Source organism: Pongo pygmaeus, chromosome 9 (genome assembly GCF_028885625.2).
Source record: "Pongo pygmaeus isolate AG05252 chromosome 9, NHGRI_mPonPyg2-v2.0_pri, whole genome shotgun sequence".
NCBI lineage: Eukaryota > Metazoa > Chordata > Mammalia > Primates > Hominidae > Pongo > Pongo pygmaeus.
In genome coordinates, this window is record NC_072382.2 from 105,655,680 (window position 1) to 105,681,092 (window position 25,413).

The 25,413-nt window shown below is 37.4% G+C and overlaps 1 protein-coding gene across 2 annotated transcripts in view; it reads right to left on the bottom strand.

The window, feature by feature from the left end:
* The window catches only part of PDGFD (platelet derived growth factor D), a 257,912-nt gene that overhangs the window by 181,888 nt on the left and 50,611 nt on the right, over positions 1–25,413 (bottom strand). The gene's annotated exons all lie outside the window — the stretch shown is intronic.

A 25,413-nucleotide genomic window follows, 5' to 3' on the forward strand; every position in this document is an offset into this window, starting at 1 on the left:
TGAGAAATATAAAGCCTCTTTTAAAAAAGGTGCACAAATGATGTTGGCTTATCTGACATAGGAGTCAATGTGATGGACTTACATAAACAGAAGAAAATCAGTAGTGATTACCCAGAAGAAAATAGAATATGATCATCTTGGGATTTTCAACATTTGTCCTGCATGCTTATTCCTTCTCATATTTTTATGATTGATCCAAGTAAAGAATGAGTCACTCCGTAGAGGGGCGGAGAAGATGCCAGGTCGAAGATTTTCCTGTGACATTAAACAATAGCTTAGAAAAAGCAAATAGAATCTACTACAAAATTATAAAGCAGATAGAGTTTGCCATGGTTCTTTTCCCACTCGCTTTCTGAGGGACTCTTTTCACCACTTTGTGGTCCCCCAGCTCCTGGGTGCAGGCATCCATCTTGTTTTCAACTAGCTGAAACCTAAACGATGTTAAGTTTCACAAGCTGGTAGCCCTTCTAGGAGAATTTGATTTTTCACTGGGAATTCTGGATGGTTTCAAGATGAAAAGTTACATTTTACTGATCAAATTCTAGAGAAAAGTGATGGGGGGAGGTGATGGGAGATTTCAATCATCCTACATGCGGCAGCTCTGGAAGGGTCAGTGCACACACACACACACACACACGCACACACATACACACACACAATCACACCAATTGAGTGCTCTGTCTATATTGAAAAGACACATTTTCCCCAGCTATGTGTTTCCAGATTCAATACCTTGGAGCCAAGGGGTTCCTCTAGGCCTACCCCTACAGTACAGAGAAAACTGAGTGGGCAAACTTCTGCTTCTTCTCGCTTGTCTTCAAACAGAACTTCTCTTCCTTTATTGGGTTTATATATCAAAGTTCTGTGGAATAGTTCTCAAATGTGTACGCTTCCCACAATTTCCTTCTAAGTTTGCTCTTTCCTCCCTCATACTTCTCAAACCCACTCACTCCCTCACTCCTTCACTTTTAGCCAATGACTCTAATTTTCTCTTTACTGAGAAAATAGAATCTATGAGGCTTTAACTCCCTCTTCAAATAACAACTCCAAAATACAGAATGTCATGGGCTCCACCCACCTTCTCCTTCTCCTTTCCTAACAAAGGCCATTCCCTCGCATGCTTCTGAATCAAACTCTTTGGCTTTGCAAGGTCTTCGATCTTCTGTTGATCCTCTCTCTTTCTGATCTAGTGTCTCCAATCATTAAAAAAAAATTCCTCTTAACCTCACAACCTTCTCCAGCTATTGCCCAATATCTCAATTCCTTTTCAGAGAAAAAAGCCTTTAAAGACTTGCTTACATGTGCTGTCTGCCTTATCATTCCACATTCATTCTTCACCTCACTCTACTCTTGGTTCAGCCTCCGCCACTCCACCACCTTCTCTTGTCTTAAACCTTAAACAATCTTCGTGTTGTTCCATCTGATTGAACATGCTTTGACTCTTTTTTTTTTTTTTTTTTTTCTTATTTTCTTTTTTTTTTTCTTTTATTATTATTATTATTATACTTTAGGTTTTATGGTACATGTGCCCAATGTGCAGGTAAGTTACATATGTATACATGTGCCATGCTGGTGCGCTGCACCCACCAACTCGTCATCTAGCATTAGGTATATCTCCCAATGCTATCCCTCCCCCCTACCCCCAACCCACAACAGTCCCCGAAGTGTGATGTTCCCCTTCCTGTGTCCATGTGTTCTCATTGTTCAATTCCCACCTATGAGTGAGAATATGCGGTGTTTGGTTTTTTGTTCTTGCGATAGTTTACTGAGAATGATGATTTCCAATTTCATCCATGTCCCTACAAAGGATATGAACTCATCATTTTTTATGGCTGCATAGTATTCCATGGTGTATATGTGCCACATTTTCTTAATCCAGTCTATCATTGTTGGACATTTGGGTTGGTTCCAAGTCTTTGCTATTGTGAATAATGCCGCAATAAACATACGTGTGCATGTGTCTTTATAGCAGCATGATTTATAGTCCTTTGGGTATATACCCAGTAATGGGATGGCTGGGTCGAATGGAATTTCTAGTTCTAGATCCCTGAGGAATCGCCACACTGACTTCCACAAGGGTTGAACTAGTTTACAGTCCCACCAACAGTGTAAAAGTGTTCCTATTTCTCCACATCCTCTCCAGCACCTGTTGTTTCCTGACTTTTTAATGATTGCCATTCTAACTGGTGTGAGATGGTATCTCATTGTGGTTTTGATTTGCATTTCTCTGATGGCCAGTGATGGTGAGCATTTTTTCATGTGTTTTTTGGCTGCATAAATGTCTTCTTTTGAGAAGTGTCTGTTCATGTCCTTCGCCCACTTTTTGATGGGGTTGTTTGTTTTTTTCTTGTAAATTTGTTGGAGTTCATTGTAGATTCTGGATATTAGCCCTTTGTCAGATGAGTAGGTTGCGAAAATTTTCTCCCATTTTGTAGGTTGCCTGTTCACTCTGATGGTAGTTTCCTTTGCTGTGCAGAAGCTCTTTAGTTTAATTAGATCCCATTTGTCAATTTTGGCTTTTGTTGCCATTGCTTTTGGTGTTTTAGACATGAAGTCCTTGCCCATGCCTATGTCCTGAATGGTATTGCCTAGGTTTTCTTCTAGGGTTTTTAAGGTTTTAGGTCTAACATTTAAGTCTTTAATCCATCTTGAATTGATTTTTGTATAAGGTGTAAGGAAGGGATCCAGTTTCAGCTTTCTCCATATGGCTAGCCAGTTTTCCCAGCACCATTTATTAAATAGGGAATCCTTTCCCCATTTCTTGTTTTTCTCAGGTTTGTCAAAGATCAGATGGTTGTAGATATGTGGCATTATTTCTGATGGCTCTGTTCTGTTCCATTGATCTATATCTCTGTTTTGGTACCAGTATCATGCTGTTTTGGTTACTGTAGCCTTGTAGTATAGTTTGAAGTCAGGTAGTGTGATGCCTCCAGCTTTGTTCTTTTGGCTTAGGATTGACTTGGCGATGCGGGCTCTTTTTTGGTTCCATATGAACTTTAAAGTAGTTTTTTCCAATTCTGTGAAGAAAGTCATTGGTAGCTTGATGGGGATGGCATTGAATCTGTAAATTACCTTGGGAAGGATGGCCATTTTCACGATATTGATTCTTCCTACCCATGAGCATGGAATGTTCTTCCATTTGTTTGTATCCTCTTTTATTTCCTTGAGCAGTGGTTTGTAGTTCTCCTTGAAGAGGTCTTTCACATCCCTTGTAAGTTGGATTCCTAGGTATTTTATTCTCTTTGAAGCAATTGTGAATGGGAGTTCACTCATGATTTGGCTCTCTGTTTGTCTGTTATTGATGTATAAGAATGCTTGTGATTTTTGCACATTGATTTTGTATCCTGAGACTTTGCTGAAGTTGCTTATCAGCTTAAGGAGATTTTGGGCTGAGACAATGGGGTTTTCTAGATATACTATCATGTCATCTGCAAACAGGGACAATTTGACTTCCTCTTTTCCTAATTGAATACCCTTGATTTCCTTCTCCTGCCTAATTGCCCTGGCCAGAACTTCCAACACTATGTTGAATAGAAGTGGCGAAAGAGGGCATCCCTGTCTTGTGCCAGTTTTCAAAGGGAATGCTTCCAGTTTTTGCCCATTCAGTATGATATTGGCTGTGGGTTTGTCATAAATAGCTCTTATTATTTTGAGATACGTCCCATCAATTCCTAATTTATTGAGAGTTTTTAGCATGAAGGGTTGTTGAATTTTGTCAAAGGCCTTTTCTGCATCTATTGAGATAATCATGTGGTTTTTGTCTTTGGTTCTGTTTATATGCTGGATTACATTTATTGATTTGCGTATATTGAACCAGCCTTGCATCCCAGGGATGAAGCCCACTTGATCATGGTGGATAAGCTTTTTGATGTGCTGCTGGATTCTGTTTGCCAGTATTTTATTGAGGATTTTTGCATCAATGTTCATCAAGGATATTGGTCTAAAATTCTCTTTTTTTGTTGTGTCTCTGCCAGGCTTTGGTATCAGGATGATGCTGGCCTCATAAAATGAGTTAGGGAGGATTCCCTCTTTTTCTATTGATTGGAATAGTTTCAGAAGGAATGGTACCAGCTCCTCCTTGTACCTCTGGTAGAATTCGGCTGTGAACCCATCTGGTCCTGGACTTTTTTTGGTTGGTAAGCTATTGATTATTGCCACAATTTCAGCTCCTGTTATTGGTCTATTCAGAGATTCAACTTCTTTTTGGTTTAGTCTTGGGAGGGTGTATGTGTTGAGGAATTTATACATTTCTTCTAGATTTTCTAGTTTATTTGCATAGAGGTGTTTGTAATATTCTCTGATGGCAGTTTGTATTTCTGTGGGATCGGTGGTGATATCCCCTTTATCATTTTTTATTGCATCTATTTGATTCTTCTCTCTTTTTTTCTTTATTAATCTTGCTAGCGGTCTATCAATTTTGTTGATCCTTTCAAAAAACCAGCTCCTGGATTCATTTATTTTTTGAAGGGTTTTTTGTGTCTCTATTTCCTTCAGTTCTGCTCTGATTTTAGTTATTTCTTGCCTTCTGCTAGCTTTTGAATGTGTTTGCTCTTGCTTTTCTAGTTCTTTTAATTGTGATGTTAGGGTGTCAATTTTGGATCTTTCCTGCTTTCTCTTGTGGGCATTTAGTGCTATAAATTTCCCTCTACACACTGCTTTGAATGCATCCCAGAGATTCTGGTATGTTGTGTCTTGGTTCTCATTGGTTTCAAAGAACATCTTTATTTCTGCCTTCATTTCGTTATGTACCCAGTAGTCATTCAGGAGCAGGTTGTTCAGTTTCCACGTAGTTGAGTGGTTTTGAGTGAGATTCTTAAGCCTGAGTTCTAGCTTGATTGCACTGTGATCTGAGAGACAGTTTGTTACAATTTCTGTTCTTTTACATTTATTGAGGAGAGCTTTACTTCCAAGTATATGGTCAATTTTGGAATAGGTGTGGTGTGGTGCTGAAAAAAATGTATATTCTGTTGATTTGGGGTGGAGAGTTCTGTAGATGTCTATTAGGTCCGCTTGGTGCAGAGCTGAGTTCAATTCCTGGGTATCCTTGTTGACTTTCTGTCTCGTTGATCTGTCTAATGTTGACAGTGGGGTGTTAAAGTCTCCCATTATTAATGTGTGGGAGTCTAAGTCTCTTTGTAGGTCACTCAGGACTTGCTTTATGAATCTGGGTGCTCCTGTATTGGGTGCATATATATTTAGGATAGTTAGCTCTTCTTGTTGAATTAATCCCTTTACCATTATGTAATGGCCTTCTTTGTCTCTTTTGATCTTTGTTGGTTTAAAGTCTGTTTTATCAGAGACTAGGATTGCAACCCCTGCCTTTTTTTGTTTTCCATTTGCTTGGTAGATCTTCCTCCATCCTTTTATTTTGAGCCTATGTGTGTCTCTGCACGTGAGATGGGTTTCCTGAATACAGCACACTGATGGGTCTTGAGTCTTTATCCAATTTGCCAGTCTGTGTCTTTTAATTGGAGCATTTAGTCCATTTACATTTAAAGTTAATATTGTTATGTGTGAATTTGATCCTGTCATTATGATGTTAGCTGGATATTTTGCTCGTTAGTTGATGCAGTCTCTTCCTAGTCTCAATGGTCTTTACATTTCGGTATGATTTTGCAGTGGCTGGTACCAGTTGTGCCTTTCCATGTTTAGCGCTTCCTTCAAGAGCTCTTTTAGGGCAGGCCTGGTGGTGACAAAATCTCTCAGCATTTGCTTGTCTGTAAAGTATTTTATTTCTCCTTCACTTATGAAGCTTAGTTTGGCAGGATATGAAATTCTGGGTTGAAAATTCTTTTCTTTAAGAATGTTGAATATTGGCCCCCACTCTCTTCTGGCTTGTAGGGTTTCTGCCGAGAGATCTGCTGTTAGTCTGATGGGCTTCCCTTTGATGGTAACCTGTCCTTTCTCTCTGGCTGCCCTTAACATTTTTTCCTTCATTTCAACTTTGGTGAATCTGACAATTATGTGTCTTGGAGTTGCTCTTCTCGAGGAGTATCTTTGTGGCGTTCTCTGTATTTCCTGAATCTGAATGTTGGCCTGCCTTGCTAGATTGGGGAAGTTCTCCTGGATAATATCCTGCAGAGTGTTTTCCAACTTGTTTCCATTCTCCCCATCACTTTCAGGTACACCAATCAGACGTAGATTTGGTCTTTTCACATAGTCCCACATTTCTTGGAGGCTTTGCTCGTTTCTTTTTATTCTTTTTTCTCTAAACTTCCCTTCTCGCTTCATTTCATTCATTTCATCTTCCAGGGCTGATACCCTTTCTTCCATTTGATCGCATCGCTCCTGAGGCTTCTGCATTCTTCACGTAGTTCTCGAGCCTTGGTTTTCAGCTCCATCAGCTCCTTTAAGCACTTCTCTGTATTGGTTATTCTAGTTATACATTCTTCTAAATTTTTTTCAAAGTTTTCAACTTCTTTGCCTTTGGTTTGAATATCCTCCCGTAGCTCGGAGTAATTTGATCGTCTGAAGACTTCTTCTCTCAGCTCGTCAAAGTCATTCTCCGTCCAGCTTTGTTCCGTTGCTGGTGAGGAACTGCGTTCCTTTGGAGGAGGAGAGGTACTCTGGTTTTTAGAGTTTCCAGTTTTTCTGCTCTGTTTTTTCCCCATCTTTGTGGTTTTATCTACTTTTGGTCTTTGATGATGGTGATGTACAGATGGGTTTTTGGTGTGGATGTCCTTTCTGTTAGTTTTCCTTCTAACAGACAGGACCCTCAGCTGCAGGTCTGTTGGAGTACCTGGCCGGCCGTGTGAGGTGTCAGTCTGCCCCTGCTGGTGGGTGCCTCCCAGTTAGGCTGCTCGGGGGTCAGGGGTCAGGGACCCACTTGAGGAGGCAGTCAGCCCGTTCTCAGATCTCCAGTTGCGTGCTGGGAGAACCACTGCTCTCCTCACAGCTCAGATGGAAATGCAGAAATCACCCGTCTTCTGCGTGGCTCGCGCTGGGAGCTGTAGACCGGAGCTGTTCCTATTCCGCTTTGACTCTTAAATTACCAGCCCTCTCAGCAGTGCTTGGCACATTAGCCACCTCTCTATCTTGATACCCTAGCTTTCATGGCCGTCGTATCAGCACATCTTCTTGATTTTCCTGCAGCCTTTCCTGGCCTCCTCCTACCCTCCTTCAGCAACAGCTGCTGGCCCTTCCTCCTCTACCTCGATCCTCAAAGTTGGAATTCCTTGGGGACCAATCCTGCCCCCAACCCCACCTCTTCTTTTCTCTTTGCATACACGTCTCCATAGATTTTCTCATCCATACAATATAATTTATATGCCTCAAAACACCAAAATTTATATCTGAGCATCAAAATCATATATCCAAAAACCTACTTGAGATGCAAGCATCTCAAACTTCACTTTTCTAAAATCAAACTCCCCGCCTCCATCCTCAAAGTTTGTCTTCCTTTTCAGAAAATAGTATTATTATCTACCCAGCTGCCCAGGACAAAAAAAATTAGTGCTCAATCTTGAAGTACTCTTCATCTACTCATTTGACAAGTTCCATTCATTCTGTTATCTATAACTATATACGTATATACAAACACACATAGTCAGTTTTTTCTCCAACTGCCCTGCCAAAATGTTAGCCATGGCATCATCCCTTACATTGACAAATGCAACAGTCTCCAAGCTAGTTTCCCCATGCACTTTTTCTCCCTCCAACCCACACTGCCAAGTAAAATTCTTAAGACATGTATCAGGTCTTGATCCTCTCTTTTTAAAAAGCCTTGATGTCTTTCAACTCAATTCAAAGCAAAAACTCATAAAAAGGCCCACAAAACTTTGCATGATGTGACCCCTGCTAGGTTTCCAACCCTGTTTCCAGTTCACGACATAGCAATCACACTGGTCTCCTTCCAGTTACTCAAAGGCATCAAGATCTTTTCTGCCTAAACTTTTTTTTCCTGGTAGGTTCCTGTATATGGACATATCTTCCCTTCTCTCTTACCTTATTCACCTCCACTTACCCTTCAGATCTCAGTTTAAATATTATATCCTCAGATTTCTTCTCTGATCAGCTACCAAACCTCAATTAGAATCCCCAATATTCTTCCCTTATTGCAATATATTTATGTGTTTGTTTGTTTGTTCTCTCTTCACTCTTTAGTGTCACCCAACTAAACTATAATATCCATAATGGAAAGAGTTTGACTTTTTTTTTTCAATACTGTATATGCAGCACTTAGCACAGTGCACACAATACACCTAAGAATTACGTATAACTTAATAAACAAACAATATTTTGATTTTTGAAAAGCACTCATTCCACTGAAGTAGGCAGCTCTCTCAACCCTAATCTGGGTTCCATAAGTAGGAGGCTGGAGGGAGACTAACAAGCTCCTGCTTTCAGTCACCACAAGACCGTGCCATCCACATCTAAAATTCTCCTCATAAAATCAGTTTCCTGTCACATAGTCCTTACTGTCTTAGAGACAATAAAATAGTAAAAAGAAAATGAGAGAAGAAGAAGGAGGGAGGGAAAGGAGAGAGAAAGACTTAATTTTTGGAGATGAAGCACATTTCATATGTAAGAAGTATTCTTACCATTTTCCTTTAAGATTTAGTCTATAAAACATGCTCCACAGAAAAGTCTATCATCTCTGTAATGAACACTTGCACATGCAGTCTCCATTACTGTTAGTGTTTGGAAAGGCCAAATATACAGCTCCAATCGTGAGAAGGATGCATCCTACAAACTCTAATATCCTATTTATCTCTTCATATATTTCACACTAGAAATGAAATCCCTTACTGATATATGAGGAGATAAAAATGTGAGTTAGCTCTATTAGTTCTGAAGCAGATTATTCCACAGCCTGTACTTTGAAACAATAACTCATTCAATACTCCCCCAGTGGCAAGAAAGAATTAATACAATCTGCAGATGTGCCTAAACATATTCCCAAGGGAATTACTTAGGCACTTGGAGAATCTGGTATTAAGTTCTGAATCTCCTGTTATTATTGCAGTAAAATTTTCTGCAATGTCTTCCTTGAAAGACATTAATTTTAATCTAAAAATATCAATTGAAGCTTATGAGCTGCAATTTTATTTTTCTCAAAGGAATTATTCAAGGATCCATATGTCCAATAGCTGTTTTATTTTTCCTGCAAAAAATAAATACAAAAAAGTAGCTCTCTTATTTATAGTTATTATAACATGGCTAACAATTATTTAGGTATTGGTCAAAATATCATGAATGCTGGAAAAAAACAGCAAATAGGGAGCATTGCATTCACTGTATAATTTAAAGCCAAGAATAATGCAAAATAAGAGCTGTATATGGCATATTTATTCAACTCTTGATTTCATCGTAGAATGAAGAAAGACAACGAACAAATCAGAATTATTAGTAATCCCCAAATTCCCTTTCTTCATCCAGCAAACATTTTTAGACTTCACTAAACACAAGGCACTCAGAGTGACAGAGGACGCACGGAAGATTTACAGGTCCTTTCATTCATTATGTAGTATACATACAATCATTCTAAGATTATCTCTGTTACAGGTGTCTTATTACATAGGGGTTTCTGGAATAACTGACTAAGTTGCCTCATGAGTGGTCAATATTTGATAACTTGGACAACAAATCAGGGTATTATTTGTCACTAGGCACACATCTGTATAAAGGACTGGTGTAGAATGTAAATTTGAAAGAAGATATCAATGGTACAATTTTATCCAATGGTGTAAAGCTCCTTCTCCAAAGGGTATAAAACTGAAGTTGTGCTAACGAGTAGAGATATGGCCAGACTGGTTACAAGGAGATGGATTATATGGTTAGGGCTTGAATAATCACAAATTGACTTAAGTGCGGTCACTATTTATTACCTCTTATCTCAACACAGCTTTTCATACTAAATAGTTTTATTCTTCAACAAGTCAGGCCTTATAGTACTTCTGGACATTATCACTCCACGACTGTTGAGAGAGTAAACGAGGTCAAGAGGTTTGCCCCAGACCTCTGCACGAATCCCCAGACCTTAGCAAGAGCTGCACACTCTACAGGGCAGTTGCTATTTTGTGCAGTGCTTACATGATAAACTCACATGCTTTCAAAATCAAGTAATAAGAATAGCAGGCCATGCACTCTACCAAACACTTCATATGTATTGGGACATTTATTAGGGTGTTCATATATCAATAGATTTTAGACCACAGAAATTACAAAGAAAATTTTATTTTTTCCAAGAAACATGATTTGTCACATATACAAGGATTTCCAATCCTTTACAATGCAGTAGTCAGATATGAGAATTTTCATACTAACTAGAAACTGAACCTTTATATTCCTCTGTTCTTAAGGTTTATCTGTGACAAGGAAATAATAGCACCTACCAGTTGGGGTTGCTGATAAAAGAACATGAGCATCTAGAACGATGCCTGACATACATGGCGTGCTCTGTAAGTGGTTAGGATCCAGCCCTCAAACGGTTCCCAGATGCTAATGTTATACAGACATTATATTGACACTTTAAGAGACAATAATAACTTATATTTGTAGTATATGAATTGCCTTCTGCAGTTGTGCTAAGTGCTTCACACAGATTTTTCTAACAATCCCCGCACCAACTCTATGAAAAAGATGCAGCTGTTATCCTCCTTTTACAAATGAAGAAACGGAGGCTTAGTGGTAATAAGTAATCTGTCCAACTAGTTAACAAATGGGCTTCGACATGTCCTGTCAGTCTGAATCCTCTGTTTTCACTTTAAACGCCAACTACACTGCTTCCCTTAAGCACAAATCATTTTTAGTGGGGCCTAAATTTTAATTCTACGGCAAATTTCAGATACTTAAAATGGTTGTTCTATTACCTTAAGAGGAAAACTGCAACTGTCCTCTCCAAAAGCCCTGAATACTTTGAATAAAAATCACTTTCAATCGTTAGAAAAGAGGATTTCCTCCGTGAAATGCCACAACAAATAGTACTTTGCCTGAAAACATTTCAATAATTGTTGAGATGGGTTCTCAACTTCTACGTGAAAACAGGCCATTTCAATCATATAATTTGTTTGAACTTGTAACAAATATGAAAGTATCCACCTGGTGCCTACTATGTGTATGACTCAGGGCGAGGCATTTATTTGGTGAGAGAAAAGCAAAGATTAGACACCATAGCTACCCTGGTTCAACCCTCCTACCTATTTGCTGGACTTGAGGCTCTGTAAGATGCCAAGAAACCTGGGCTTTCCAGAATAGATGAAGGCAAAAGAAAGAAGAGGAAGAGAAATACAAGGTGTTTGTGGTAAGGGGGATGTTTCCTTTACTTTACATTTGTAGTTGCTCCCATAAGAAGTATTTGCTAATCTAAAGCAGGCTAAGAGGTTTCAAATCATATATAGAGAGGGGAAATATTTTCCTTCTGTTTTTCATTTTTTTTTTTGAGACAGGGTCTCCCTCTGTCACCCAGGCCATACAGCAGTGCTGCAATTATGGCACAGTGCATGCAGCCTCAACCTCCCAGGCTCAAGTGATCCTCCTGCCTCTGCCTCCTGAGTAGCTTGGACCACAGGTATGTGCTGCCATGCCCAGCTAATTTTTAATTTTTATTTTTTTTTGTAGGGATGGGGTCTGGCTATGTTGCACAGGCTGGTCTCAAATTTCTTGGCTTAAGTGATATTACCACCCCAGTCTCCCAAAGTGTGAGTCACTACATCTAGCCTCTTCTGTTTTTCTTATTTTTATTCTCTAAATACAAAAAGGGAGAAAAATGCACAATGTTATACAGAACTGGGCAAGCCACAAAAAATACAAACTCTGTTCAGGGAGATCCTTGCCTTATCTTTGAGAAGGTAGGGAAACTTCTCATATACATTGAGCAGTTTTAAAAAATCACCTTCTTTGTTAAAGCAGCAGGAAGACACTAACAATGAAATAAAAGAATAATATCTAACATTCACTGACTGCTTTATCAGAGCCAGTTCTCATGATAACACTAGGAGGCGAATGTGTTAGTATGTTTATTTCACAGAAGAGACTGAGAAGGAGCTCAATTAATTTGAGCAAGTACTACCCAGCTAATCATCAGCAGAGCCAAAATTTGAATCCAGGCAGTCTTGACAGTAGGAAGGACCAGCATTGTGTTTTAGTTATGCAGTGCTCTAAAAATGTGTCCTTCATAATAAAAGTTTCAAAGTTTAGACATCTATCCTAAATAAATTCTAGTTTTTCCTAATAAATTACTAAATTACTGTTATGATGAAATATGAACATTTTCCTATTGGGTGAGGTGGTTCACACTTGTAATCCCAGCATTTTGGGAGGACAAGACAGGTGGATCATTTGAGCCCAGTAGTACCAGACCAGCCTGGGCAACATGGTGAAATGCTGTCTCCACAAAAAATTAGCCAGGTGTGGTGGCACATGCCTGTAGTCCTAGCTACTCTGGAGGCTAAGGTGGGAGAATCACTTGATCCTAGGAGGCAGAGGTTGCAGTGAGCCCAGATTGCACCACTGCACTGCAGCCTGGGTGACAGAGTGAAAACTGTTTCAAAAATAATAATAATAATAAATCAAACCAAAAAATGGAATATATCTCATCTTCCTGCCTTGAAAATAAATTGTTTCACTTACTATTCTGAAATTTTGATTAAATCAAATTAAATCCTTATAATTAAAAAATGAAACTATTTGCAATTCTAGTATTTAATACTTAGCCAATTGCTAATGTAGATATCACCCTTCATGCATGTTATGTCTAAGCTCATACATGCATTTTTAAGAATAACACGGATTGCTTTAATCTGCAAAATGCTAATGGGTATATTTTGAATACCACAATAGTTAATTAATGCCTCTCAAACCAGAAATTGGAACATGAAGAGAAGCCAGAAAATACATGTTCACAACAAATGAAGAGCAATTTTTTTTAATGCAAAAGTCGACTGCATGCATGACGCCTAAAAAGAAGGAATGGAAGGATTAATCTTTTCCCTTAAGCGTTTCCATCACTTGAATCCTCAGGAGCATTGTCCCTTTGCCAGAGGCAGCCCACACACCTCTGGTCATTGAACCTTTGCCAGAGGCAGCCTACACCCCTCTGGTCATTGAAATATGGACGTCCTGCTGGGGACTCAGGAGAGGAAATGTCCAGAAGTGCTTCCTGGAGCCTGAACTGGTTTCTGGTCACAATGCACCAGCACAGAACAGACGGACCAGGAGCTCATGGGCTGTTTAACATGTTTTTTTGATGTGTGTGTGATTGGCAGAGCCCTTTAGGGGCTAGGGCAGAGGTCTCTCTTGCTTGGCTCTAAGGGGCATATTGTTTGGAGATACATGAAAAAACTTCTTTTGAATAGCACATTGGCTCTGGAGCCACACTACAAAGCTTCAAATCCCTATTCCCCCATATATCGGTCACATGACCACAAACAAGTCACTTACCATTTCTGTGACTTAGTTTTCCTCATTTGTAAAATGGCAATATTAATAATTTCCACCTCATAGAGTTGTTTTATGAAGATTAAATGAATTAATACATGTGAAGTACTGAGGTGAGTTCTGGCTTACTACAAGGGCTACCTAAATGTTACCTTTTTATTTTTATAAGTATAACCAAAATCTCTTGTATGTTTTTTCCTCAGTCTGCTCTGTATGTCCATTATAACCCTATTTGTGTGTATCCACTTATACCTAAATCTTTCACCTGAACATATTTCTTTCCCTTTCTCCAAGAGCAAAATATTCAAATAAAAACAGACAATTATGTGTGTGTATATATATATACAGAATATATGTGAATATATGCTTATATCTAAATATATATGGAAGGATCTACCCAATATTGTGAAAATATTACACGCACACATATAAGTCATAAACTGCATAACGACCATTTGCTCAAGGATGGATGTCATACAGGATTGTGGCCCCATTAAATTATATTGGAGCTGAAAAGGTCCTATTGCCTACAGATACTACAGCCATCCTAACACCACAGTGCAATGCATTACTTACATATTTGTGGTGAAGCTGGTGTAAGCAAACTTGCTCTACTGCCAGTCATAAAAAAGTATAGCACATAGAATTGGGTGCATTACATAGTACTTGATAATAATTATAAATGACTATGTAACTGGTTTACTTATTTACTATATTATCATTATTTTAGAGTGTATTCCTTCTACCTACATTTTTTTTTTAACACATTAACTGTAAAACAGCCTTAGGCAGGTCCTTTAAGGGTTATTCCAGAAGAAGATACTGTTACCATGGAGATGACAGCTCCATGAATGTTAGGCCCCAAAGACCTTCCAGTGCAACAATATGCAGAGGTGGAAGACACTGAATATTGATGATCCTGACCCTGTGCAGGCCTAAGCCAGTATGTGCAATTGTGTCTTAGTTTTTAACAAAAAATAAATAAAAACGAAAGAAAAATTTAAAAATAGAAATAAAGCATACAGAACAAGGAGCTTCTGCACAGCAAAGGAAACTACCATCAGAGTGAACAGGCAACCTACAAAATGGGAGAAAATTTTTGCAACCTACTCATCTGACAAAGGGCTAATATCCAGAATCTACAATGAACTCCAACAAATTTACAAGAAAAAAACAAACAACCCCATCAAAAAGTGGGCGAAGGACATGAACAGACACTTCTCAAAAGAAGACATTTATGCAGCCAAAAAACACATGAAAAAATGCTCACCATCACTGGCCATCAGAGAAATGCAAATCAAAACCACAATGAGATACCATCTCACACCAGTTAGAATGGCAATCATTAAAAAGTCAGGAAACAACAGGTGCTGGAGAGGATGTGGAGAAATAGGAACACTTTTACACTGTTGGTGGGACTGTAAACTAGTTCAACCCTTGTGGAAGTCAGTGTGGCGATTCCTCAGGGATCTAGAACTAGAAATTCCATTCGACCCAGCCATCCCATTACTGGGTATATACCCAAAGGACTATAAATCATGCTGCTATAAAGACACATGCACACGTATGTTTATTGCCGCATTATTCACAATAGCAAAGACTTGGAACCAACCCAAATGTCCAACAATGATAGACTGGATTAAGAAAATGTGGCACATATACACCATGGAATACTATGCAGCCATAAAAAATGATGAGTTCATGTCCTTTGTAGGGACATGGATGAAATTGGAAATCATCATTCTCAGTAAACTATCGCAAGAACAAAAAACCAAACACCGCATATTCTCACTCATAGGTGGGAATTGAACAATGAGAACACATGGACACAGGAAGGGGAACATCACACTTCGGGGACTGTTGTGGGTTGGGGGTAGGGGGGAGGGATAGCATTGGGAGATATACCTAATGCTAGATGACGAGTTGGTGGGTGCAGCGCCCCAGCATGGCACATGTATACATATGTAACTTACCTGCACATTGGGCACATGTACCATAAAACCTAAAGTATAATAATAATAATAATAATAATAATAAAAGAAAAAAAAAGAAAAAAAAAGAATCTTCAAATAAGAACAATAATAAAGTCATAATTATGCCTAAAAAAAAAAAAAAAAAAAGAACAAGGATCTAAAAAAGGAAATATTTTTGTACAGCTGTATAATGTGTTTGTGTTTTAAGCCATTTTAAGTTATTGCAAAAGGGTCAAAAAGTTTAAAAGACAAAAAAAGTTAGCGTAAGCTAATTTTGATTTACTATTGAAGTAAAAATATTTTAATTAATTTAGTATAGGCTAAGTGTACAGTGTTTATAAAGTCTATATAGTGTACAGTAATGTTCTAGACCTTCACTTTCACTTACCACTCACTGACACCCAGAGCAACTTCCAGTCCTGCAAACTCTGTTCATGGTAAGTGTCTAATATAGGGGTAAGCAATGTATATCTTTTACAATATATTTTTATTATACCTCTCCTATGTTTAGATACACAAATACATAACATTGTGTTACAACTGCCCACGGTATTTAGTAGAGTAACATGCTGTACAGGTTGGTATCCTAGGACCAAGGCTACAAACCGTCTATAGCTTAGGCGTGTAGTAGGCTGCACCATCTAAGTTTGTGTGAGTACATTCTATTATGTTCACACAATGACAAAACCACCTGATATTCTCACTGAGAAAATGCCTATATTTCTGAAAATGTATCCCCATTGTTGAGTGATTCGTGATTGTACACAGAAACTTCTCTAAAGAAGATTCTAAGTCTCTGAATACTACGTATCACCAGAAACAGGTAGTAATATTCACAACTACCTTGTGAAACAGCTGTTTGTTACCTCAAACGCTGATACCATATGCAAATTTACATATATCTATGGGAACGCTACATAGGAGAACTTTTATTTTTCACTGATAAGAACTTTGTTCTTGTTGCTCACCATGTATACCAGTACCAAAAAAGATGAAATGAAATGCAAATAGGTAACATTTAAGTGAAACGTATATGCCACTGTGTTAAGCACTTTACAGACATTACTCATATAAGTAACCCCATTAATGGGGGATCCATGATTATCATTTCACCAAATGAGGAAACAGATGAAGATCACCCAGACAGTAACTTGCCCAGGATCACACAGAAGTAACAGCTGGTATGGTTTTGACCTCAGGTCTCTGATTGGAATCTTCTGCACCATTTGTAGCTGAGCAAGAAGGAGGGAAGAGCTAAAATTATGCCCCAAAATTCCAGTCTTTATTATAGTACACACAGTTCATTATATCATGTTTTGTTAACAACTAGTGTTCTCAAATTACATGAACTAACCAAGTTGCAGGCACAAATAAAATGCCTGCTAGATAAAGTCACCTCACTTAGATGAAGGCATTAAAGTTGAGAGCAAACTATGGAGAAAAAAAAAAAACATGTTTACATGGGTAAGAAAAAGCATTTGGTCAGTTATTTAACTCACATAAGACTAAAAGAAAAAAGGATGTTTGTATCTCCAATTATTTAAACTGTCTGGTTGTAAATGCTTTCATATTTTCCAAACGCTTATTCAGCTTTACGTGATATTTTTCTCAGTGTGGAGTCAGTAATATTCTGTATAGAGGCGATGGCTTATATAATTCAGCTGTGAAAGCCATAATTTCCAAAATGACAGTAGGAAAATAATGTCTCATGGAGATAAAGGAAACTGACAATAAAAGTGGAAGAAGTACAAAAGCTGCCATATAAAATAATTCCTGGAAATTTTTGAAAGTTTTGCTGGAAAAGACTACATACTTCTTCAAAAGAAAAGTAAACTTCTAAGTGTTATATATAAGTAGATATTAGTATTATCATGAATTATAAAAAAAAAACACTTGCATTTGAGACAGGTCTACAAAGAAATCCAGAATGGCATGTGTAGTTGTCCAAATAAACATAGTGTTTACAAAAGAGTTACTTTAGAAGTATTGTTAAATCTTCATTTAAAAAAATTAAACCAGCACCACAGGGAGTTTAGGTAATACATATATTAGAAACGTACATTTCTGAACTGAGGAGCAGCGTAAATCATTGGTATTTGACTTAAAAGAATTCTAACCATAATTAATAAACTACATAATCTCAAACCTCCATGCAGGACAGTTGTAAACAAGATTAAGTAATTCCAATTTTTCAGCACTCTGGCAGTATTTGTTTGCAAAATTCCTCATGAACCCACTAATTGATAGCATATGTTCACATTTTTTAGCTCTGAGGAATGATAACAACCACAAAGAAGTATAGCCAAACTAATACCATAAGACATAGTTATTTTTTCAGAGACAAGATTACTACCTGTGCATCAGCATAGCTTCCAAACAGTGATAGCAAAGACTTCTGTTTGTGTTTCTAAAAATAGGCATCATTGATATTAACACTGATCCTATGCCAAAACCATCTTGGGTGAGATGCTGTAACTGACGCACAAAGATAAAAAGTCCACATTCATCAAATTATTCAGAAAGCACAGATTGCCCATTCTGTGCAAGGAACTTTGTTGTATACAGGTAGCTAAAGACTATTAGTTCCAGGACTTTAGAAAACTTGAAGACTAGCAGTAGAGATGAATAAATTATGGTGGCCAGAATTCCATATGATCCCCAGTGACCCACACCTTTGTATAATGCCTTTTTTTTTTTTTTTCGAGTCTCACTCTGTTGCCCAGGTTGGAGTGCCATGGCATGATCTTGGCTCATTGCAACCTCTGCTTCCCGAGTTCAAGCAATTCACCCACCTCAGCCTCGCAAGTAGCTGGGACTACAGGTGTGTGCCATCACGCGTGGCTAATTTTTGTGTTTTTAGTAGAGATGGGGGTTTCACCATGTCGCCCAGGCTAGTCTTAAACTCCTGACCTCAAGTGATCCTTCTGCCTCGGGCTCCCAAAGTGCTGGGATTAGAGGCGTGAGCCACCATGCCCGGCCAATGCCCTCTTCGGAATGTAGGCAGGACTCTGAAGATGAGACCACTTCCATGATTAGAATATAAAATGTGACAAAGGTTAAAAAAAAATGTGGTAAGATTTGACAAAGCTGAGTGGTGGATACCACAGCTATTAGTCATGTTATTCTTTGGACATCTCCCATATGTCTTAATGTTTTATTATTTTATTTTATTTATTTATTTATTTTTCTTTTATTATTATTATTATTATTATTATTATTATACTTTAGGTTTTATGGTACATGTGCGCAATGTGCAGGTAAGTTACATATGTATACATGTGCCATGCTGGTGCGCTGCACCCACCAACTCGTCATCTAGCATTAGACAGTATATATGTAGAGTCATACTGTATGTATTCTTCTGAAACTTGCTTTTGTTGATCAACGTTTTTTCAAGATTTTTTAAAATGTTAGAATGCATAGCTATAGCTTATTCATTTTTACTGCTTTCCATATTGTGAACATATTACAATGTATTTATTTTCTTATTGATGAATATTTAGATTTCTTTAAAAAATTGCTATTACAAATAATGGTGTAATAAACATTCTTTGTATGTTTTTCCCTGTGCACAAGTGCAAGAATTTCCTGGTTATGTACTTAGAAGTTATAATACTTTAACATTACACGTTATTGTCAAATTACTCTCCAAAGTGTTGTACAGCAATGTTATATAATGCCGATCGAATGGATAGGAAATGGTTAATCGCCATGCCTTCATCTGTATTTCCCTTTTTAATAATAAAGTTCATTATCTTTTTTAAAAAAAAATGTGATGTAATTAAAGTCCCTAATCAATTGAGTTTGAATTCATCAGAAGGGAGATTATCCCCAAAAAGACCAAATCACATGTGCCCTTTAAAAGAGGGTCGATCTATAGGTAATAAACAAGAAGCATCAAGGATACTTTATTGTTAGTCTTAAAGAAGCAAACTGCCATGTTACAGAGGAGGTTATATGGCACGCGATGCTGGATGACCTCTGAGAGCTGAGGACCTCATCCTGTAACCACAAAGAACTGAATCCAACAAACAGTAAGCTTAGAAGAGGACTTCAAGCCACAGATGGTGGCAGCTCCTGCTGACACCTTCATCAGAATTTGAGCAGAAGACCCTCTAAATTGTGCCTGGACTTCTGAGTCACCAAATCTGTGAGATAATAAATGAGTGTTGTTTTAAGCTGGTAAATTTGTGATATTAATATTTATTATAAACAGTAAATGAATACAGAAGTCAATGTAAACTAAAATTCCATAATAGAGATGAAGTCCTGTGAATTTCAGAGAGAATAAGACACTGTTTTTCACCAATCACAAAATTCACTACTAGTGGAGTAAGGAACTCTGGAGTAAGACTTATAGCTGTGTGACTTTTGGCAGGTAATTCAACCTCTTTTTGCCTCAGTTTCTTCACATACAAAATGGGAATGATTTTATTATTTGTGAGGGTTCAGTGAGAGAATACATTTCTATGCTCAGTTCAGTTGCTGTCACATGGTAAGCTCCATATATTATTATTAATGTCATTGCTATTGCTAACATAATTACTATCATCATTAATTTAACTAAGAGAAACATGTCTGTATCGTCAGCTACACACATAATACTTTGCCTAGGCTGAAAAATAAATAAATAAATAAATAAATAAGATAGAAATATAAAATGGACTTACAGAGATTGCAGATGATTGTGAGTTTGCTATCAACAAGTCTTTTAAATCACTTACTCATTTTAAAAGAAGATCCCTTCGAATAGTTTTCATTACAATGCCCAGGGCAGGTAATTCAAAGAAAGAGGTCTTGGTGCTTAAGATAAGACACCAAAAGCAATGGCAACAAAAGCCAAAATTGACAAATGGGATCTAATTAAACTAAAGAGCTTCTGCACAGCAAAGGAAACTACCATCAGAGTGAATAGGCAACCTACAGAATGGGAAAACATTTTTGCAATCTACTCATTTGACAAAGGGCTAATATCCAGAATCTACAAAGAACTCAAACAAGTTTACAAGAAAAAAACAAACAACCCCATCAAAAAGTGGGCAAAGGATATGAACAGATACTTCCCAAAAGAAGACATTTATGCAGGCAACAGACACATGAAAAAATGCTCATCATCACTGGCCATCAGAGAAATGCAAATCAAAACCACAATGAGATACCATCTCACACCAGTTAGAATGGTGATCATTAAAAAGTCAGGAAACAACAGGTGCTGGAGAGGATGTGGAGAAATAGGAACACTTTTACACTGTTGGTGGGACGGTAAACTAGTTCAACCATTGTGGAAGACAGTGTGGTGATTCCTCAGGGATCTAGAACTAGAAATACCATTTGACCCAGCCATCCCATTACTGGGTATATACCCGAAGGATTATAAATCATTCTGCTATAAAGGCACATGCACATGTATGTTTATTGTGGTACTATTCACAATAGCAAAGACTTGGAACCAACCCAAATGTCCATCAATGACAGACTGGATTAAGAAAATGTGGCACATCTACACCATGGAATACTATGCAGCCATAAAAAAGGATGAGTGCATGTCCTTTGCAGGGACATGGATGAAGCTGGAAACCATCATTCTCAGCAAACTATTGCAAGAACAAAAAACCAAACACTGCATGTTCTCACTCATAGGTGGGAATTGAACAATGAGAACACTTGGACACAGGAAGGGGAACATCACACACCGGGACCTGTCATGGGGTGGGGGGAGTGGGGAGGGATAGCATTAGGAGATATACCTAATGTAAATGACGAATTAATGGGTGCAGCACACCAACATAGCACATGTATACATATGTAACAAACCTGCATGTTGTACACATGCACCCTAGTACTTAAAGTATCATTAAAAAAAAAAAAAGAATGCATAACTAACATCATGTAGTACAAAGAACACAAGTGAAAGTTTAGAAAAATGAGGCTTGAGCCCTGTGTCAGCCACCCACTTGCTGTGTGATTCAAGATGTTTCTTCACTTTTCTAAGCCTCAGTCTCTTAATTCATAAGTTAAGCACAATAATAGACACTTCGTCGGGTTATTGAAGTGATCAAATGAGATGATGTGACCCTTGGACCATACTTTCCCATCAATAAATGCTATTGATGTATGCTGAAAAAAAAGTCTTTTTGGATCAAAATTTAGCAACATCTATTAAAATTTAATATTGTACATAGGCTTTATCTCATCATTTTACTTCTAGGTGTATCTGTTAGAGACACTGCAACATTTGCACAAAGAATATACGAGAATATTTGTTGTAATTTGTAATAATGAAAGACTGGAATCAGCCTAATGTCCATACACATGACAATGTCAAAATAAATTAGGATAGTCCATGCTGTGAACTATTAGCTACTAATTAAAATTAATGAGTTATGATTATATAGAAAGCCATGGAGAACTATTTAAGATATACCATTAAGTTAAAAAAAAAAAAAAGAATGTTGCAAAGTAGTCCATTTGGTATGGCCTTATTTTCAATATAGCAGAGTGCAGAGGTTAATAGAGTGTGCTCTGGATCCAGACTGCCTGGTATTCTGTGCTCAGTGCGCCTCTCACCACCATGAGCAGGTCATTTATTTTTCCTGGCCTTAACTTTCTCGTTGGTAAGAGTGGCGTAATAACAGCTCCTATCACATTATCAAACAAGCTAACCATGTTGAGTGCTTAGAAAAATCTCAGGAATATTACAAGTGTTAGCTATCAACTTAATTAAAAATAAAGCATTATGAACCAAGATAAGATGATTCACTTACACACAAAATGCATGTTTTCATAAACACAAAGAAGACAGTATGGATTCATAAACTGTGAGATTTGGTACCCTCTGAGCAAGAAAGTGGGATGAGAAAGTTGTGGAAGTTGATTCTCACTTTGAATTGTTAGAAGTGCTGCCAATGAGGCTCTTTCTATACATTATTTTTACAAATAAAAATACAATTGATGGTTTAAAAATTAAAACAATTAAAGAATTGAGATTAAAAAAAATTATTTGAACTGTATTCAACCCGATTTGAATTCGAAAGACTGTGAGTAGTAGTTATCTCAGACCTCTGAAAAATGCCAGTAATATAAGGCATTTCTGTTTCTTAATACTATTTTATATGTTTTTACTAAAATATATGAAATAAAACTGCTTTCTCCTCAAAAAAAATAAAAAAGAAAGAAAGAAGCTTACACAGGTCATGCTACATACTAGAACTAGAGACAAGAAACTTAGGAATGCTTAAAAATTAAAAAGACCACACAGCAGTTTGGTTGTGTTTTGTATGGGCACAGGAAACTGAAAGAAATTGTCCATGCTGTGTCTTTTATCCAATCCCCTTATCTGCTACTTTTAAAAATTCACTGCAATGATGTTACTGAGCTCTGACCATGGATTGGTGATGGCAGCATCTACAAGGTTAAGTGTTGGGTCTATTTGCATTTTTGTCCCTCCTTCTCAAGGAGATTATGAGTTCTAGGAAAGAGTTCAAAAATAACTGAAGTCTCAGGATAAAATATTTTGAAAGCAACTGGAATAGAAGGAATAAAAACTAAAAAAGTTCTCTTTAATCGTTACATATGTTACCAAAAATGCTTTTTTGTCCTAGAGCAAACAGTTTCAATTCAAGAAATACATTGCTTTTGTTTATTGAGTAAAATTCTACAGGAAGAAAATGTGCTCACAGTGGTTATTATGTAAAAGTATAAGAATTTTAGGTATTTATTAATATAACAATAACACTGATTGTAACTACACAAACAGCATGAGTCCTAACAGACTCATAGTTTATTACCTACGTTTCTCCAATTCTTAAAATTTCCATTTAGAAGAAACTAAAATCTACACCTGAATAGCATTAGGAACACAAATCTGTCTTATATGATCTGTGTATTAATTATTTATTTTTTTTTTTTTTTAGATCTCACTCTGGTCACCCAGGCTAGGGTGTTGTGGGTGTGATCATGGCTCACTGCAACCTCCACCTCCCCAAGGCTCAAGCGATCCTCCTACCTCAGCCTCCAGAGAAGCTGGGATTATAGTTGCATGCCACCATGCCTAGGTAAATTTTTTCTGTAGGGACAGGGTCCTGCCATGTTGCTCAGACTGGTCTTGAACTCCTAGGCTCAAGCGATCCTTCTGCCTTGGCTTCCCAAAGTGCTGGGATTACAGGTGTGAGCCACCATGCCTGGCCCTGTATTGATTATTTTTCTATGAACAAGTAAACCCCATTCTATACCATTTTAGGTTCTGGACAACTTAGGCAATATTTCATTAACATAAACTCAAACTGGGAAAAAATAAAGTAATGCTGAAGATGACAAGGAAGAGGCAAATTTTAGGCACATGTTTCTTCTATACTTTAGATAAATTATCCATTTTAGGAGTCTAAGTAGAGTAAATAAATGACTTCTTGAAATGTAGAATTCATAATGAAGTTGGAATTATAAAATTAAGCACGGTTATAAGTCATGGTAAAACAGGTCAGATATTCAAACATCTACTATTACTGCATCTATGCCTTCTTCAAAAAGTAGCTTCAAAAATTGCTTGCTAGAGAAATGTACATCTGCAAATTTCAAGTCTTCAGAAAGAGGATTTTACTGGTAGTACCCTACTTATTATACTTCAGTCTCAAATAAGAATGTAAAACCAATGTATTTTTTTTCCAGACAATTTTGTCATTTGCATGATGGCTGTCATTTACTAAAATTATAAATGCAAAGATACTTATCATATTTCCTAATTCAATTAATTAAAGAAAATATAATGCAGAAATAGTAAGATTAAATCAACAATGTGTTTTTAAAAATTAAGAATAGGGCATGTATTTTTTTTACTTTTTAATAATAGCCATTCTGATTGGTGTGGGATGGTATTTCATTGTGGTTTTGACTTGCATTTCTCTAATGATCAGTAATGTTGAGCTTTTTTTTTCATGCTTGTTGGTTGCATGTATGTCTTCTTTTAAAAAGTGTCTATTCATGTCCTTTGCCCACTTTTCAATGGGGTTGCTAGTTTTTTTCTTGAGAGTTTAAAAGAAATGCTTATTCACTATTGGTGGGAGTGTAAATTAGTTCAACCATTGTGGAAGACAGTGTGGCAGTCTCTCAAAGACATCAAGACAGAAATACCATTTGACCAAGCAATCCCATTACGAGGTATATACCCAAAGGAATATAGATTGTTCTGTTATAAAGACACATGCATGCAAATGTTCATTGTAGCACTATTCACAATGGTAAAGACATGCAATCAACCTAAATGCCCATCAATGATAGACTGGATAAAGAAAATATGGTACATATATGACATGGAATACTATGCAGCCATAAAGAAGAATGAGATCATGTCCTTTGCAGGCACCTGAATGGAACTGGAGGCCATTAACCTTAGCAAACTAACACAGGAACAGGAAAACAAATAATACATGGTCTTATTTGTAAGTAGGAGCTAAATGATGAGAATACATGGACACATATGCAGAAAAACACACACTGGGGCTTTTCTGAGGGTAGATGGTGGAAGGGTGGGAGAAGGGAGAAGATCAGGAAAAATAACCAATGGGTACTAAGTTTAATACCTGGGTAAAAACTAATCTGTACAGCAAACCTCCATGACACATGTTTACCTATGTAATAAACCTGCACATGTACTCCTGAACTTAAAAGTTAAAAAAAAGAATAGGACCTACAATAACAAAAGAGGATATTATTAAGTCAGAACATTGGGCTGGTATTGATATTTTTGAGAAGAGGCCATTCGAAAAATGTACTTCATGGAGAAAATTGCCTATACCAAAGATTACATAACTTCCTCAGAAATCTAGAAGGTACTATCAATTCATTTTTAATAATTAAGAAAACACATGTTTGAACACCTCTTTTTAGCTAGACAGTGTAGTGGACACTGAGGATGCTGCCATGTCCAAATCGAAGCTCCTACCTACAGAAAGCTTACTCCGCATTGGCAAGGATGGGGGAGGGGAGGCAAACAAAAAACATATAGTCTAATAACAGAATAACAGAGTGATGCATGTAATGTGAAAAATAACTCAGAGTAGGAGGGTGG